The 11,848-nt window shown below is 47.0% G+C and overlaps 1 non-coding gene and 1 pseudogene across 1 annotated transcript; both read left to right on the top strand.

The window, feature by feature from the left end:
- The first annotated feature begins 6,250 nt into the window (after positions 1-6,250).
- LOC147013435 (U2 spliceosomal RNA) lies at positions 6,251-6,447 on the top strand. The gene has a single exon (XR_015051448.1). It is a non-coding gene; the product is annotated as a U2 spliceosomal RNA (small nuclear RNA).
- A 3,616-nt stretch (positions 6,448-10,063) lies between these two features.
- LOC147013434 (U2 spliceosomal RNA) lies at positions 10,064-10,240 on the top strand (annotated as a pseudogene).
- The last annotated feature ends 1,608 nt before the right edge of the window (positions 10,241-11,848 follow it).

The raw sequence follows: 11,848 nt of genomic DNA, 5'->3' as shown, positions 1-11,848 counted from the left end.
AATATGTGTTGTCAGACATCTTCCATCTATGCAAGATATGTCAGACTACCCAACATTGTACGACTCACCACATAATCAATTTGGCTCTACTAGTGACCGGTGGTGAAGGAGCACCCACTGCTTCTGAGGAGTGTGATTTGCTCAGTTTGTCGGGCAAGAGCAAACCCATTGCTCTGATGAGATATCAAGCTGATGACTGCCATGGATATGGAGCGAGATACCAAGCCCGGGCCAGCCAGTCAATCATGAGCTCTGAAACGTTCAAAATATTGCTTTGCCAAGAGACGAGGCCAGTACTCAGACCTGTGAACGCCAAGTTGCAAACTTATTCAAATGAACTGATACCTGTGTTTGGTAGTGCGGATGTGAAGGTCACCTGTAATGATGTGTCACGGAAACTACTCTTGTGGTTTATACAGGGAAATTGGCCTGCACTATTTGGGTGTCATTGGCTTGAATCCAACAAACTTGATTGGCCTTGTGATCAAATCGATTGTTTGTGATGTTCATCACAATGAACAATGATGTTCATCACAATGATGTTCATCACTATTTTTGACAAATACCCCTCATTGTTTGAAGATGGTTAAATTTCCTGCATTAGCTCCTCCCTCTTTTAACGATGGAGCTGCAAATTGGAGCTTTTGAATAGAAATTGCACAACGTTAAAAGATATAACTTAATATGTAAACTTCATAATATAACTCGAAATGCGTTCTCTAAAACAACAAATTATTTTGTAAAAAAGAACGTTTTTGGGTTAAAAAAAAAAACATTTTTTATTTAAACTCCCCAATGAAGTGACGCGGGGTGTTCTCATTGACCCTCATTTTCGGGATTGTTTAAAGTTATCGCTTCTCGGCCTCTCAAGGCTAAGATCAAGTGGCCGGAGTTGCTGATGGAGAACGAGGTATGTTTTACCTCTCCAACGGCAGTGGCTGCAGCGGACAAGTCGGTGTTGCCAGCTGGGCTTGCAGCAGTTTTTGACGAAGTGTTCGAGTCCTTGGACGGTGAGTCTTCGGCAGTGTTGGGCCATCACTCAGACAAAATAACTACTGCTGAGGAGAAATCAAGGGAGTGGTCTGAGCGAGGATCGGCCGAGGATTGGTGGAGCATGGAGGTGGGGGCGGTCCCTTCTGGGGGAGGAAATGGCGTGGAGACCTCCTCCTCGGAGCCAGTTGTGGCCGGCCCGTCCGGTGTTCGTTTACAAGAATTGGTTTCAAGTTCCTCTTGGAAGACTTCTGCAGATACTCCGATCGACGGTCGGTCAAAGGTTTCACTCCCAAACAAGCCTTCGGAGGTGCCTGCTCCCGAGGCTGGGAACGGTCTCCCAAACAAGCCTTCGGAGGTGCCTGCTATCGCGGCTGGGAACGGTCTCCCAAACAAGCCTTCGGAGGTGCCTGCTCCCGAGGCGAGGAGCGGCGCTTCTGCTGTTAACGATCGAGATTCAGATGTCGGGGCCCGCTTGAGTAAGGTCAAAGAGCGTCCGAAGCCTGTGGTTGCCCAGCGAGCGGTGGAGGGTGGTTCGGCTGCGGTTGACGGGGCTCGGGGGCCGGGCGGTGCACAATGGTTCCAGCCCGCGAATACTTCCCGTCGGAATGCAGTTCGCTTCTCCATAAACGAAGATTTCGAAATGGACCAGCTGAGATTTTGTAACCTAGTGTTAATTCAGGGGTTGGGATTCTCGCCCGGTCAGTTGGATTATGTGTTTGCCTTGCCAGGGGGGAAATGTTTTGATGTGGTGTTTATGAACATTGTCATCTATCTATCCTTTTGGGAAAAGTGGGAGAAGGCCAAGGACAGAAGACCTCTTTCCTCCTTTGCGGTGGAGAGTTTGTGTGAAAGGGGGGTGGTTAATGTGACTATCCAAATGTACATTGAATCTGTAAAGGATGAAGATATTCTTTTGTGGCTAAGCCGGTTCTGCAAACCACTTGGGCCATCCGATCGGTTGACGAACGCCTTGGGGATAAAAAATGGGGCGAGGAGAGTGAAGGTGCAGCTGCGGGACGACCCAAGCAAACCTGGCAGTTTTCTGCACATCCCTAATCGGCTCAGTATTGGCCCCTTTAGGGGTTTCGTTTTTTACCCAGGGCAACTCCGTAAATGTAACAAGTGCAATGAGGCTGGTCACCTCGGTGCAAGCTGCCCAAATCCTCGCTGTCCTCGTTGTGGGCAGGCTGGGCATGTCGTTCGCGAATGTGTTGAGAGCGTCTCTTGTAATTTGTGCGGGGAAGCAGGGCACGTCTTCAGGGGTTGCCCGAAATCTTTCTCTAATGCCTTAAAAAGAGAGAAATCACGAGGTTCCTGGCGTTCCCAGGATTCCAGGGAGGGTGGAAAGGGGGTGGGGCTTGAGAGAGGGGAGGTCGATCAGGGTCCAGGCCCTATGGGAAGGGTGGGGGACCAGGGTCCTGCTCCGGATGGGAAGGTGGTGGAGCAGAGACCGGCTCAAGATGAGAGGGTGGTTGAAAAGGGGATGGTTCAAGATGGGAGCGAGGAGGCTCAGGTCTTTCAATTAGGAGAGAGGGAAGCGTTGAAAGCGAATAAGTGTAGTATTTCGCTGGAAGAGGAAGCTTCCTCAAAGCCGGGGCAGGAGGGGAGTAGTGAGGAACCTGTGGTAATGGAGACTGATGGGAGGGCAGTGGGGGAGGAAGTTATGGCCGAGCCGGATTGGGAGGTGGTGGGGGTGACCCTCTGAGGTTTGTACAGCGTAAGGGGAAAAGAGCCAAAGCTCTCCCTCGGTTTCTTCGGGTAAATCGGGGTCCAGAGACTCGTCTGGGTTGGGGTTTGGAGCCCAGAGGGATCATAAAGGGATTCGGTTCAAGAAAACCCGGAAGGTTGCTGTAAAAACGGTTCCACTACAAAAACGGTTCCTCTCAGATGAAGAGGGTTGAATTAAGAGTGGGTTCAGTGAATGTGAGAAGTATTCTGGGGGGTAGTAGGTGTCAGCGGGTTTTTGCCGAACTCAAAACTTTGAATTTAGATATTCTGTTTTTACAGGAATGTTTTTTACCAGGGACTTGTGATTTCCAGCAATGGGAGCGGGAATGGGGGGGCTTGTGTAAGTTCTCCGGTAGCGATAAAAACAAGAATGATGGTGTTGGTATTCTCTTTGGGAATAGATTCGCATGGAAGGTGGTGAAGGTGGTTGTCATTGAGCCAGGGAGGGTTTGTGTAGTTGATGCTGTGGTCCAAGGGAAGCACTTCCGGTTGGTGAATATGTATCTCCCTCATCAGCCTTGGGAGAAGAAGACATTGTTGGACCGGGTCAAACCTTGGCTCTGTACGCATAAACTGTTGATTGTGGGGGGAGACCTTAACATCTCTTTGGAGGAACCTTCGAGCCGCGCGTCGGCCAAAGGTGTGTCGGACTTGCTGGATACCTTCATGCTTAAGGATGTCTTTCGGGATTTCTGCAGCCGGGATCCAGGTTTCACTTGGTCTAATGCAGGGGGGTCTCAGAGGTCAAGGCTGGATTATATTTTTGTCCCGAAAGAAGTTACAACGGTTGGTGTCCAAAGGTTGTGGAACAGCTTTTCAGACCACTGTCTTCTTAAAGCTGTTTTTTCCTTTGGTAATTTTTTGTTTGTTGGGAAAGGTGTTTGGAGGTTAAATACATCCTTGTTGGGGAATCCAGAGATAAGGGAATTGATTGTTACCAGACTTAAGGCCTGGAAGGATTTGATCCCTCTCTTCAATTCGGTGGGGGAATGGTGGGATGAGGTAAAAGCCAGACTTAAAGAGATATTCCAGAGGCTGGCTCGGAGGGCTAGCTTTAAGGCCGCCAAGTCTTTTAAGGCCAAGTCGGCCTGTCTGCAGAGATTATGTCGGCTTCAGGCATACGGGTTTGATGTCGGGGAGGAGATAAAGTCTTTGAAACAACAAATTGGGAAATTCTTCTCCCTTCAATTCCAACGAGTTCAATTTCGTAGTGGGCTGCCAAAAGAGAGGGAGGAGGTATGTTCCTCCCTTTCTTCCAGAAACTAGTTAAGAAGAAGGTTTGTATGAAGGGCCTTGTCAACGACGGGGTCTTGTGCGAGTCTTGGTCCGATATGGAGGCCGTGGTTGTGAGGCATTTCGTTAACCTTTTTCAGGGTCCTGGGGACTCTGATAAGGACTCGAGAGAGGGTTTTCTGTCTGGTTGGAAACATGGGTTAGTCAATGGGGAGCCTCTTACAGACTTCTCAGTTGAGGAGGTGGAGCAGGTGATCTGTGACGGTAAGAGTGGGTCTGCTCCGGGCCCAGATGGGCTGCCCCTTGAACTCTACCGTTACTTTTGGGAGGATCTTAAGGACCCATTAGTTGATCTTTTCAATGAAGTCCTTCGGTCGGGTGCGTGTCCGGCATCTTGGGCGCAGTGTAATATTAGCCTGGTACCAAAGAGTGGGGACCCCTTTAGTTTGAACAATTGGAGACCCATCTCATTGCTTAATGGGGACTATAAGATTCTCGCTAAGGTTGTGTTGGGGAAGCTCCAGGCGGCTCTGGGGGATCGGCTAGGCACCTTTCAGAGGTGTGGGGTGAAAGGTCGCCGGGCTACAGACGTGCTGATTGTTCTTCGGGATCTGATTACGTCAGCTCGAAGTAGGGGGCAGTCAGCTGCGTTCCTCAGCCTAGACATTGTTAAGGCGTTCGACTCGCTTTCTCGGGATTATTTGTTTTGCGTTTTACGGGAATGGGGATTTGGTGTAGGAGTTGTTCGACTGATTAAATCCCTGTATACCTCTTCGGTTGGTCGGGTTAGTATTAATGGGTGGTTGTCTCGCCCCTTCGAGATTTCCCGGGGAGTCCGACAGGGCTGTCCACTATCCCCGTTGTTGTTTGTTTTGGCCTTAGAGCCTTTGATTTACAGGTTTTCGGCTTGTATTAATGGGTTGTTGGTGCCTGGTTCAGGGGTTGTAGGGTCCCCTGTTTAGCCTACATGGATGATGTAGTTGTCTGTGTTTCTCAGAGTGGGGAACTCGAGGGGGCTATGCGGGCTTGTGAGGAATTTAGCACTGTCAGCGGTTTGCGGGTAAATTTTGGGAAATCAAACCTGTTGGTGGTGGGTGGAGAGTCATGGGCGAGAGTCCCCCATCAAAGGCTTAGGGTTGTTGATGACTGCATTCGGGTGTTGGGGGTGTGGGTGGGGTCAGATGGCTGTGTTGCTAAGAATTGGGAGAGTAGGTTAATTTTAGTTGAAAGCTTGTTTCGCAACTGGGGGCAGAGAGTTCTGTCATCGGCTGAAAGGTGTTCCATTATTAAAGGGCAGATTTTTCCGATGCTGAGATTCCTATCGGAGGTTTTTCCTCCCTCTGATAGGGTCGCATGTAAGTTAAAAAACCTAGTTTATCGGTTCATGTGCAAACCTTGGTTTTATCGTCCTTCCCGTCTCCAGCTCGGTGCGGGTCAGTTGCAAGGTGGAGGAGGTTGCCCCGATCTCGTAGACAGTTTAACGTTGGACTTCGTGCCTCGCCATATGTCATTGGTTACGAAGGGACTGGGTGTTTTTCTTCCGCCATCGAGTTATACGTATTACCTGTGTTAAACCAGGTTCGAGGTAAGAGGGTCCGTCTGGATAGGCCCTACGTGTGGGATCCAGGGTACCCCTATTCAGTGTTGAAAGAGGTCATTCGTGGGGTCAGGTTCAGAGAGGTGCCTAATTGGTGCTACAGAACCTTGATGAAACAGACGGAAGCTGATGTTGTTTTTCCCATAAGCGGGCTTCATTCACAGAGAACTCTGATGGTGTGGCAGAATGTGTCCTCCAAGGTCCTCACTGGGGCCCAGAGTGATCTTGCCTGGTTGGCAGTATGCAAGCTATTGCCTTGTCGGGTGGTGCAAGGGGTAAGAGGGCATGCCTCTACGGATAAATGTCCTTATATTGGTTGTGACATGTCTGAGTCGGTCCAACATTTTTGGTGGGATTGTGTGTTTGCCTCCCTAGTTTGGAACGACGTGTTAGTTAATTTTTTGTGCAAATTGAAGGTCAAATTTTCCTTAAGTTGGGACATGATTTTGTTTGGTCCCTTTGGCGAAGATTGTAAACCCCAACGGATGAATTTTTGGAGAATTTTAAATTGTGTAAAAATGGCTCTATGGAAAGCGAGGGTTTCAGCATGCTTTGGGATGCACCATTTTTCCTTGAATTTTGTCCTTTCTTTATTCAAGAAAGAAATGTTTTTGTATAATGATTTGAGAGGCATGTTGTGATTCCCTTTGGTTGTATGCCTAAACATGTTTACTACTTTTGATGTGAAGGTTTGAGACATTTGTTTTGCTGGTTTTTACTTTAATAAAAAATCGTTGTAGTATCTGTTCTTATTGGTTTAATAGCCAATATGTCTCACATCGTGGGACTTATCTATTAAACATATTTTTGTTTGGAGGAGTCAGATTACGAGCTTGCTCTGTCTGTTCCACGCATTGTCCTGGTATTGCATTATCTCCAGGATCAGTGCACCTCTTATTATAAACAAAGAAAAGAACAACCAGGTTTTGTTTAAAATTTAATCAAAGTATAATTATCTCTGCCACCGAAGGTGTGTTGAGGTTGTTTTCACATTTGTCTGTGAACACGATATCTTAAAATGTGGATAGATTCAGATGAAATTTGGTTGGACAGGTTGTGTGTTTTGACAAGGTTGAAATGATTCCGTTTTGGTGAGGAGCACATCGGTATCCAATAACTTTTAAAGTGATCTTTCACCATTGAGAGATCATGCTAAAAATGATATTTTAAAGAGTTGTGGATGAGTTAGTTAGATGACAATAACAAGCCGATTCGATTTTGGCTACGGTCTGGTGCGTATCTGCTCTATCAGCGGCATACAAAACGTAATGTCGTAACCTATTCAGCCTGGTGGAGCTTGAGTACGGGTGAATGCAGTCACAAGTTCAACTCGAGGGGGAGCACTCGGGAGAGTGCAAAACTTCCGCCGCCAATACTGCTGGGTCACCCAAGTGAACCTTATATCTTATTCATTAAATATGATGTCAACAGTGCTGACAGAGTTGTCGTTCTTTTCTCCAACATTTTTTTTTGGGGGGGGGGGTTGGAAATCACTGAAAACATGTAGAAATGCAAAAAATAATTTTTTTTCTTTTGGGGGGGGTAACAATTTTTTTTGGGGGGGGTTGGAAATCACTTAAAACATGTAAAAATGCAAAAAAAAACATTTTTTTCTCAAACAATTTTTTTTTTTTGGGGGTGGGGTTGGAAATCACTTAAAATATGTAGAAATGCAAAAAAAAATATTCTCTAACAATTTTTTTTGGGGGGGGTAACAATTTTTTGGGGGGGTTGGAAATCACTAAAAACATGTAGAAATGCAAAAAAATTCTCTAACAATTTTTTGTGGGGGGGTAATTTTTTTGGGTGGGGGGTTGGAAATCACTTAAAACATGTAGAAATGCAAAAAAAAAAATTCTATATTTTTAATTTTTGGGGGGGGACAAAAAAACTTTTTGGGGGGTGGAAATCACTTAAAACATGTAGAAATGCAAAAAAAAAAAAAAAAATTTTCTCAAACAATTTTTTTTGGGGGGGGGACCAAGTCCAATTTGGACCAAGTCCAAAATTTAATGGCATGATCCTTGGACCATACCTACCCCCCCCCCCACCAAGTTTCGTCGAAATCTGTCGAGGAGTTTTTCCGTAATACTGTTCACAAACAAACAAACAAACAGAAAGGGGTGAAAACAGTAACCTCCATCCATCGGGGGGGGGGCGGGGGGGCTTGAGCCCGCGGGTGCGACTGAGGTTGTGGCTCCGCCCGCTTCGGTTGCCGACCGGTGTCGAGTTCCCCCGCCCCGGCGCGACGCTCCCCCGGCTCCACGGCCTGTCTCCCCTCCCCCAGGTGTTGATGCTGGCCCTAGCTTTCCTGAGTATTGGGTTGGTCAGCTGAGGAACGCGGTGTCGTGGGAGGAGTTTGAAAAGGTCTGCGATGCGTTTGCCAATGCCCTGGTTGACCGTTGCCGACCGCGGCGTGGTGGACGCAGTGCAGACGCCCCCACGCACCTAAGTCGTCCTCGACCTGACCGTCCGGATATGGCGGGTGCTCCCGGGCCGGGGTATGACCCCCAGGAGGCCAGTCGCCTTCAGAAGCTGTACAGGCACAGCAGAAAGCGTGCCTTTAGGGTGGTCCTCGGGAAAGCTGAGGATAGATATTCTGGTGGGAGGGAACCCGTGGAGGCTTTTTTCTCCCGGGTGTTCTCCGCCAAGAATGTCGACCCAGCGGTCATTTCCCGGGAGTTCTCCAAACATGTGTCATCCACTGACGAGGCTCGTGCGGAGGGGGCAGCGTTAAGTGCGCCCGTTGGTCAGAGAGAGATCTCTGCCCGACTTGGGCGCATGAGTAACTCTGCCCCGGGACCGGACCGTGTTGAGTACCAGCACCTGAAGCGAATGGATGGGGCGTGTCGTGTGACATTGGAAATTTTTAACCGATGTCTGCGCTCGCTCCGTATCCCTGCTTCATGGAAGCAGGCCACCACGGTCCTGATCCACAAGAAAGGGGACACCGGGGACCCAGAAAATTTTCGGCCGATTGCCCTCCAGAGTTGCCTCTATAAACTGTTTATAGCGGTTCTGGCTGATCGGCTTCGCAGCTGGGCGCTCCGGCATTCAATGCTGAGCGAGGCCCAGAAGTGCTCTCGGCCCAGTGAAGGCTGCTTCGAGCACTCCTTTTTGCTAAACACCATAATGAAGGACGCCAGGCGGAATCAGAAGAATGTTTTTATTGCCTGGCTGGACCTTCGGAATGCGTTTGGGAGTGTTCCACATGGAGCTATTTTTGCCGCACTGGACACGATGGGCGCGTCTGCGGAGCTGATGGACCTGCTTCTGGATGTTTACACTGGTGCCTCCACTACCTTTAATACGGACGATGGCCCGACTAGCGAGGTCCCTATATTGTCAGGGGTGAAGCAGGGATGCCCCATATCGCCGATCCTGTTCAACCTCACGATCGAATTGATTGTGCGCGCGGTGCAGGCTTCTGCTGCGGCCGGAGGTCACGGCGTCAAAATTCATGGGCAACAGGTGTCTATATTGGCATATGCTGATGACCTGGTTGTCCTGAGTAGGACCAGGGAGGGTCTTTCGACCCTTCTTGAAGTGGCCTCTGTCAATGCTGATGTGTTGCAGCTGGAGTTTAAGCCTGCTAAGTGTGCCTCTCTGTCACTTTTCGGTCGTGGGGGGGTCAGGGTCGGTGATGTGTTATTCTCGATTCAGGGTCGAACCATGCCAGCTCTGAGTAGCGAGGAGCACTATCGCTACCTCGGGACCCCCATCGGTGTGTATAGAGATGATGAGGACGTCTGCTCATTGGTTACCAACATGATGGCGGACGTCCTCAAAATTAAACAATAATTGCTAGCACCATGGCATAACTTGGATGCAATTCAGACCTTTGTCCAGCCCTGCCTCTCTTTCGCGTTGCGCGCGGGAGAGACGACCAAGAAACAAGTTAATAGGCTGGTATCTGCGGTGGTCAGTGCGGCGAAGGAGATCTGCCAGCTTCCGGTCCGCGCTTCTAATAATTATATTTTCGCGGGCCGGGACGTTGGCGGATTAGGGCTTCAACACCCGGGGTCGGAGGCAGACATCCAAACTGTCGTTCAGACGGTGCGGATGCTGTCCTCCAGCGACCTTTCCTTACGCGGCATTGCCACGCAGCAGCTCTTGTCGGTCGTCCACCGGACGATCCACTGTGTTCCCGTTGAGTCGGACGTGGATAAGTTCCTGTCTGGCTCGATGGAAGGGCCATTGGCTTGAGGTTGGTACTTCCCTATTTCCCTTCCTCCCCTCCTTCCTCCCTCCCCCCTTTTTTTGTATGGTGTGCATGGTTTCTATGTTTGTCTAAGTGAATGGATCTTGCCAAACGGACGAGAAGCGCAAATTTCCATTTCTGGACTGGTCCCCTTTTCTTTTTATGGCTTGGTGCCCTTAATTGGTCCTTGGGGGTTGTTTTCTTTTTATTTTGACATTCCCCCAGGGGCCTATTTCTATTCTCTTCTTGATTCTAACGGTGTGGAGGAATTTTATCCTCAGTGTCTATTCTTTTTTAACTTCTTAATTTTGGTCTTTTATAAATTTTTAATAAATCTGTTCTTATTGGTTTAATAGCCAATATGTCTCACATCGTGGGACTTCTCTATTAAACATATTTTTGTTTGGAGGAGTCAGATTACGAGCTTGCTCTGTCTGTTCGACGCATTGTCCTGGTATTGCATTATCTCCAGGATCAGTGCACCTCTTATTATAAACAAAGAAAAGAACAACCAGGTTTTGTTTAAAATTTAATCAAAGTTTCATTATCTCTGCCACCGAAGGTGTGTTGAGGTTGTTTTCACATTTGTCTGTGAACACGATATCTTAAAATGTGGATAGATTCAGATGAAATTTGGTTGGACAGGTTGTGTGTTTTGACAAGGTTGAAATGATTCCGTTTTGGTGAGGAGCACATCGGTATCCAATAACTTTTAAAGTGATCTTTCACCATTGAGAGATCATGCTAAAAATGATATTTTAAAGAGTTGTGGATGAGTTAGTTAGATGACAATAACAAGCCGATTCGATTTTGGCTACGGTCTGGTGCGTATCTGCTCTATCAGCGGCATACAAAACGTAATGTCGTAACCTATTCAGCCTGGTGGAGCTTGAGTACGGGTGAATGCAGTCACAAGTTCAACTCGAGGGGGAGCACTCGGGAGAGTGCAAAACTTCCGCCGCCAATACTGCTGGGTCACCCAAGTGAACCTTATATCTTATTCATTAAATATGATGTCAACAGTGCTGACAGAGTTGTAGTTCTTTTCTCCAACATTTTTTTTGGGGTGGGGGGGTTGGAAATCACTTAAAACATGTAAAAATGCAAAAAAAATCGGAATTTTGTTTAAAAAAAAGTTGCAAAAATTTTAATTTTTCTCTAACAATTTTTTTCTGGGGGGGGGGTTGGAAATCACTGAAAACATGCAGAAATGCAAAAAAAAATCCCTTTTGGGGGGGGTAACAATTTTTTTGGGGGGGGGGGTTGGAAATCACTTAAAACATGTAAAAATGCAAAAAAAACATTTTTTTCTGAAAATTTTTTTTTGGGGGGGGGGTTGTAAATCACTTAAAATATGTAAAATGCAAAAAAAAATTCTCTAACAATTTTTTTTGGGGGGGGTAACAATTTTTTTTTGGGGGGTTGGAAATCACTTAAAACATGTAGAAATGCAAAAAAAATTCTCTAACAATTTTTTGTGGGGGGTAATTTTTTTTGGGGGGGGTTGGAAATCACTTAAAACATGTAGAAATGCAAAAAAAAAATTATATATTTTTAATTTGTGGGGGGAGGAAATCACTTTAAACATGTAGAAATGCAAAAAAAAAAATTCTCTAACAATTTTTTTTGGGGGGGGGTAACAATTTTTTTGGGGGGGGGTTGGAAATCACTTAAAACATGTAGAAATGCAAAAAAAATTTCTCAAACAATTTTTTTTGGGGGGGAGGACCAAGTCCAAAATTTAATGGCATGATCCTTGGACCATACCTAACCCCCCCCCCCACCAAGTTTCGTCGAAATCTGTCGGAGTTTTTCCGTAATACTGTTCACAAACAAACAAACAAACAAACAGAAAGGGGTGAAAACAGTAACCTCCATCCATCTTCGAAGATGGCAGAGGTTAATAATTTTTAAAGTGATCTTTCACCATTGAGAGATCGTGCTAAATACGATATATTAAAGAGTTGTGGATGAGTTAGTTAGATGACAATAACAAGCCGATTCGATTTTGGCTACGGTCTGGTGCCTATCTGCTCTATCAGGGGCATACAAGACGTAATGTCGTAACCTATTCAGCCTGGTGGAGTGTGCTGTGT

The sequence above is a fragment of the Eptatretus burgeri genome, chromosome 14 (assembly GCF_056783735.1).
Source record: "Eptatretus burgeri isolate ZD-2024b chromosome 14, Ebu_testis_v1, whole genome shotgun sequence".
NCBI lineage: Eukaryota > Metazoa > Chordata > Myxini > Myxiniformes > Myxinidae > Eptatretus > Eptatretus burgeri.
Note: the sequence above shows the minus strand (reverse complement) of the source record. Positions and strands in the feature narration are given on the sequence as shown.